Source organism: Falco rusticolus, chromosome Z, assembly GCF_015220075.1.
Source record: "Falco rusticolus isolate bFalRus1 chromosome Z, bFalRus1.pri, whole genome shotgun sequence".
NCBI lineage: Eukaryota > Metazoa > Chordata > Aves > Falconiformes > Falconidae > Falco > Falco rusticolus.
Window position 1 is genome coordinate 68,195,279 of NC_051210.1, and position 6,172 is coordinate 68,201,450.

The window sequence follows — 6,172 nt, forward strand, 5'->3', positions numbered from 1 at the left end:
TTTTTCTAAAGGAAATGGCATATGAAAAATTTGGCACTGTAAGATCTGATTCACTGCAATGTCTTCTTCCATTTCATTCTGACTAACATGAAGACCGGTGATGTAGAAATGTCAGCCCTCGTTTTACATAACATTAATATTTTCCACAGCTTTGATATTCTACAACAAAAATTACAACTGAATCAGTTCTGCTATCTTTAGCTTCAATGAAGAAAAGCTACAGCATTCTATAAGATTCTATAAGATTCACAAAACCCATTCTTCTTTCATCAGAGCTAAAAAGCTGATTTGTCATGGCACAAACAAAAAGAGTGCATCTGTTGGTTATGGACACAAATTAAGCTGAGTTTTTGTTCTTTTTAACTGATGGAACTGATATATTAGAACACAAAGTGGATCTAATAGCCATAATAGTTATTTGTGGCTCTAGCACTTATAAAAAAATAGAAACTTTACCAGTAACGGTTCTAAATTTTATTCCATATTTTAAAGAGAGCCTACCATGTAGAAAGCTACAGAGCTACAAAGCTGGTAGCAATTTAAAAAGAAAGGCGAGATGTAATTGGGAAATAGAACAGCAAATTCAATGGTTTATTTCTTAAAATGTTAAACTACATCAGATGAGCAAAATAGCAAATGAAAAAATAAGCAGATGAGCAAAATCTTATTTTGTCAGCTATTTTACAATCCAAAGTAAGTGGACACTACATGGGAAGAAAGAATTTGCTGAATAGATGGAGTAGCAGACTTGCTTCTGGAGATTTATCTCTTAATTCTGCTACTAGCCTTCTAGGTTGCCTTCAGCAAGTCACCTCCACAGCTTGTACCTTAGTTTCATACTATGTAATGTGGATTTCCTCTGAAAAGCATTGTTGGTAATCTCTCATAGTTAAATTGTATTGTTTTCATATTTTACTGTGAACTTATCCTTTTTGAAAGCAAAATATAGGTTGGGCATGTGGGATATAATTTATTCCACTATACTACCCTTGCACACATAATCTTGACCCAGGACTTTTCCCGGTACCCAAAATGGGACTTAAGGCAGACATGCACCTAATCAAACTGAACTTCTGACAGCCTTTGCTCAGAGATTGTTTAAAATTCATAGGGGTCTCAGGCTTCAACAAAGGTGCATTGGCACCTACAGATCAACTCCTAGTGTGAATCAAACACAGATCAAACACCTAAACACCTAAAACTGGACAGGACCAAGCAACGCTACACACTAGTGCCTACTTTGTGTTATGGTGTAAGCCCATGTACTTCCTACTGCAATTGTGAAGCTAGATCTGCTTATTTCCATGAGGGACTCAATCCAGTGAGTGTTAGCCATCATACCTGTGAAAAGAGAGGATTTAATTCAAAGGAGAAGACGACATCTTCCTCTAGTATGGAAACAGCACCTAGGTCTCCAACAGAACTGTAACAGGTCAGAATGCTTCCTTTTAGAAACAGACAACAACCTAGATGCACCAGGCTGTAGCTTCTTCTGGAGAAGCCAAGCATCTGATGCTTAGGGACTGTGATGATGAATATCACATTGCCAGAATCCTTTATTATTAATAGATTATGGTAGTTATATTGCACGGAAACAGGAGCTCACCTGTAGACATGTGATGTCTCCAGACACCCAGCAATTTTCGGAGGTTCTTACAGTGTTCCAGTTCAGATTCCAACTTCATGGCTCATACATTTTCTCATAAATATATATGGGAGTATTATTTTAAGTTTTCTTGCATTTACCAGTAAGAAATTACATCCTTACAGTCACGTAAAAGCATAATCGGTAAGTAATCTGACATGAGTCAAACACTGTACATGTCTAGTTCACGTCCTTAGTACCTTAACCCACTGTCATATTTATTATAGGTATTTTCAAGAATGTCACAAAAAGCCATCAGTTGAAGGGTTGGGGAGTAAGGGGGTGTATTTACACACACATTTCTGAAGAGATTGATTCAGTCAGGATTTTGGCAGTATAAATTACTGCTTCCTGAGTTTTTATTATTGAACTATTTGTTTGAATGCCGACTATCTGAGGATATGATTTGTGGTATAGTTCCTTGTTTTTCACGTCTTTTATCTCTACAGAAAATACCACTACATCTGGATCAATAAAAGGCAAAGACCAGATTACTTCAAACTGTTGGAGTATTTACACAGTTAAATTTTTGAGACAATTAACACAGTTAAAATTTTGACACAATTTAAAACCAGCAGGAGCTCTATGAGTGAACAGGCTGCAGAATGGGTCGAGAACCATTTACAGGACCCGGATTGTTAACATAGCCTTAAGTAAGAGTAGCAAATAAACAGCACCATGACAGAAGCCATTCTGAGTCAGAGAGCCTCTCATGACTTTTTTTGCTCCTTTCCATGAGGGCTGACAATACCATGAGCAAAAGACTCCTTCCTCTAACTCAGCACCAGAGGAGTAAAAGGAACTCGATCTATCTAGTCTTTGCTACCACCATCCCCAGCTAAATAACTTGCTGCACCAAGCACATGCACACATAGCTCCTACTTACGGCTGCCATAGCAGACCAATGTCCAAGACAGAGAAACAAGGGTAGCTGAAGAGGTCCTCTTTTTCTCAGCTGTAAGGATGCATTCTTCAGACTAATTGGTTGCAAATGTTCACTTAACAAGCAAAGTTATTCATATGTTACAGTAATGCAATAGCAAGTCTTGAAGACTTGAAATGTTGTTCACTTGTCTTTCTAAATCAAAATCATCCAGCAATTATTAGGGGGGGGGGGGGAACCAGTATTTAAAGCAAATGTCATTTTTAATCTAGAGGAAATTTGTGTCCCAGAATTTAATGGATTGTTAGCATTGTTAGCATTCTTTTCTTCCCTCTCCCTTCCCCCTTTTTTTTTTTTTTAACACAGAGCAAACCTTCTATGTGAATGCATAACATAGCTTAAAAAAATCCCAAGGATTAGAAATAAAAGTAGAAACTTTTTGCTGCTATGGTATTGATTTTTTTCACTTAGATATGATCAAATATTCATATGTCTGACAGGTACTCTGTGTACTGTGTAAAACAAACTGCTAAATCAAACTCTTAGTGGATGTGCACACATGACACAAATATGATACAGTGGAAAAAATATAAGAAGAATGAAAAAAGCCAGCATACACTGAATGAGCATTAATTACTCTCTTCCTTAGTCCACACTGGGAATTTCCAGGGAATTTCTAGAATTGTCACGCCCTGATGTATTTTCTGCAGTTGGTCAGTGCAGGAAAACCACATAGAATCTGTTGAAGTCAGCTGCCCAGAATCAACTGAAATTTGAGTCCTGTTTATTCTCTAAGTTTCACAGAATTAGAGTTTTAGAGAGAGAGGATCCTCATAAAAAGAAATGGAAAATAAATTACTGTGAAAGGATGAGAAAGCTTGCTCTGTTCTTGCTTGTGTTGTAGTTTTGCAGATGTCACTTAGTAATGCAAGCATTTTGTTAAGCTTTTTAATTGAGATCTATTTTTTTCCTTCAAATTCAGAAAAACTATAAGAAAATAATCCAGAATCACCTAAACTGATCCCTGCATGAGACCAGTCCACCTAGAACAACCCAACAAATTTCTTTTTAACTTACCTTTGAAACATCCCATGAAAAAGATCATACAACCTGCTGGTTCCTTTTAACACTCATCAAAAACATCAAACATTGTGTCCATAATAATAATCTTCTCCTGAGAGGACACATAATGGCTACTTTGGTACCATTCTTTCCAGTTATGAAAGTACTGGTATCTTTCAGCCTTGAAAAAATGCCATGCAAAACCAGGTTGTTATTCTCACAGTTCAGGTAATTTTTAATCCCTTAAAAAGCTCGATAATCTCACTCCTGATGCCCAGATTTCTGCAAGAAGAATTCCACATCTAAGGAACTTTTTATAAGCTAGCGGAAAGTCTAAATGGAAAAAGCTGAATAAAGCTGTCCTAAGAGTACTTAAACACACACTTAGCTTTGAACATGTGTGCCGTCATATTGAAATTTATTGGAATATACAGGTGCTTAAGTACAAGTGTAAGAAATTGTCCAGGCAGCTCACAAATGGCTCCAAGTCCTATAACGCCAAGCCACAGCTTTGCTTGAAGATTGCCAATAGATTAGAGAGCCTTATTTATGGATAGTGTTTTCTATGTCATGATTTTGGGAACTGATTTGCATTTATTTCCCTGAGATTAACCTCAGTAACTATCTCTTCATAGACAGAACTTCCACATTGGTTCCTGTTGTAGAGGACAATACTTTTTACACATTAGCTGACGTTAATCTATTTGCTTTTGTCAGAAATCCAGGCTGGACATAGTCATTCTTGGTTCCAGGCCGCTCCCTACTTGCAATTCTATTCATTGTTCAGAAAGGAGATCTACACATCAGCCATCATCAAAACCTGGGGAGACAACACCCCAGACCTCGTGGATGCTTCATGTTGGGAATAGGATATGGTTTTAGGGTCCACAATACTGAGCATTTCTGAACAGATCATCAAGGACAAGTTTCAGTTCTGGAGGATGTATGGCTGCTCCCTAGCTCTCACTTGAGGACACTAAGCAATTGCAAGAGAACGGAAGGATATTTCTTCTGAAGGCCACCAGGGACCAACTTGTCCAGTGCAGCTGTGCATAAGCTCCCAGCCTAAGACATCTGGAGGAGCAAATTTTACTGCAAGCTGTAGAGAAAAAAAGAGCTTTATTTCCCTCACCTCCTCTCCTTAGAGAGCTGATTTGTGGTGTCTTATCTAACGATGTGATTTGTTGACAAACTTGAATGCCTGTCTGTAGGGAACCAGGACCAGAAAGACTGTCTGGTAATTAAATGTTATGGCCTGAGTTAATATATTATTTGTAAATGTTTTTTAAATTTTTTCTTACTAATGGTCATTCAGTAACTATGTATCTAACTAGCTGTCTCTCACACTTAGTTTTTTGTAGGGAATATTTACCTGCCACTTTACTGACTAGCTAATTAGATAGATAAAAAAATAAATAAAGAATGAAACTGCTAATTAATTTAAGAGTTTTCTGCCTTTTGGTGTGTACTTGGCACAAGCACCAAGTGAAGCTGACCTGAGGCAGGCTGAAGCAAGGGTCACCTGTTCTGTTAAATCATTTGTACAACAGACTCATAGAAGTTCCCAAGACATTAAAAGCACTAGTGTTGAATGCCTCAGAAATTATGCAAATATTTTTACCCCTGCATCATCTGTGGATATTGTAGGTTGGCCTATTTATTCAACCCTTCCATATGCTCTCCTCTGCTTAGACCGTGTTTTGTATTAACTAGCTCTTTTCCACAGACAACAGTCAACATTTGCCACGACTAAGTAACTTCCTTCTTGCTGTTTGTATTTTTATCCTTCAGATATACAAAGAGGGCTCCAAGGTTATATTCTTTTCCCAGTAATCACATAAATATGATAACTTGGTGTTTCAGGGCTGGAAGGAACACCAGAGACAAGGCAGCATCACAAACAGTTTAGAAGAGAAAGAAACAGAGGTGTCTCTCCTTTGGCTTCTTCCCTCCATTCTTTGGGTGCAAGAAACTCTTGTATTCTTTGGAGAAGTAGTCAGAATGAGCTTATACCATATACACAGGCTTCTGCTGCTTGTTGTGATCAGTAATGTCTCTTGGTCTGGCAAATTCCATCCTGGTTTAGGGGATGCTTATCCCTAATCTGCACTTGAAAAAAATTGCAGCAGTTTTTTTTAGAATTAAGAAATATCCAAGGAATTTACCAATTACTGGCATGCAAAAACCAGTGTGTGTCATTTCCAAAGTCCCTTGCTTTTAACTAGACATAGGATGCATAAAATGTGATGTCACGTTTACTGAATCTGGCATTTAGGTGCTAATCATTACAATCAGTAACTGGCAACATGGTTAAAATCTGTAATAATTTGGATCTGTGTGGCCAGTTGTTACCCATATGCTGTAAAGAAAAATAATCCCTTTAAGCCTTGCAGAATGGTTGTCTGCTTTTCAGAGAGTTGCTTAAATCTTTAACATGCTGTAAACATTTTAAATAATGCTAGAAAGAAGATACCATATTGTTATCCTTTGTGTTTTGATCTTAATAAAAAGCTAAACAATCTGCTAATAAATACAGAACTAATTAAGCTGCATTTCCAAAACTATAATCAGCAGCTGGAGAG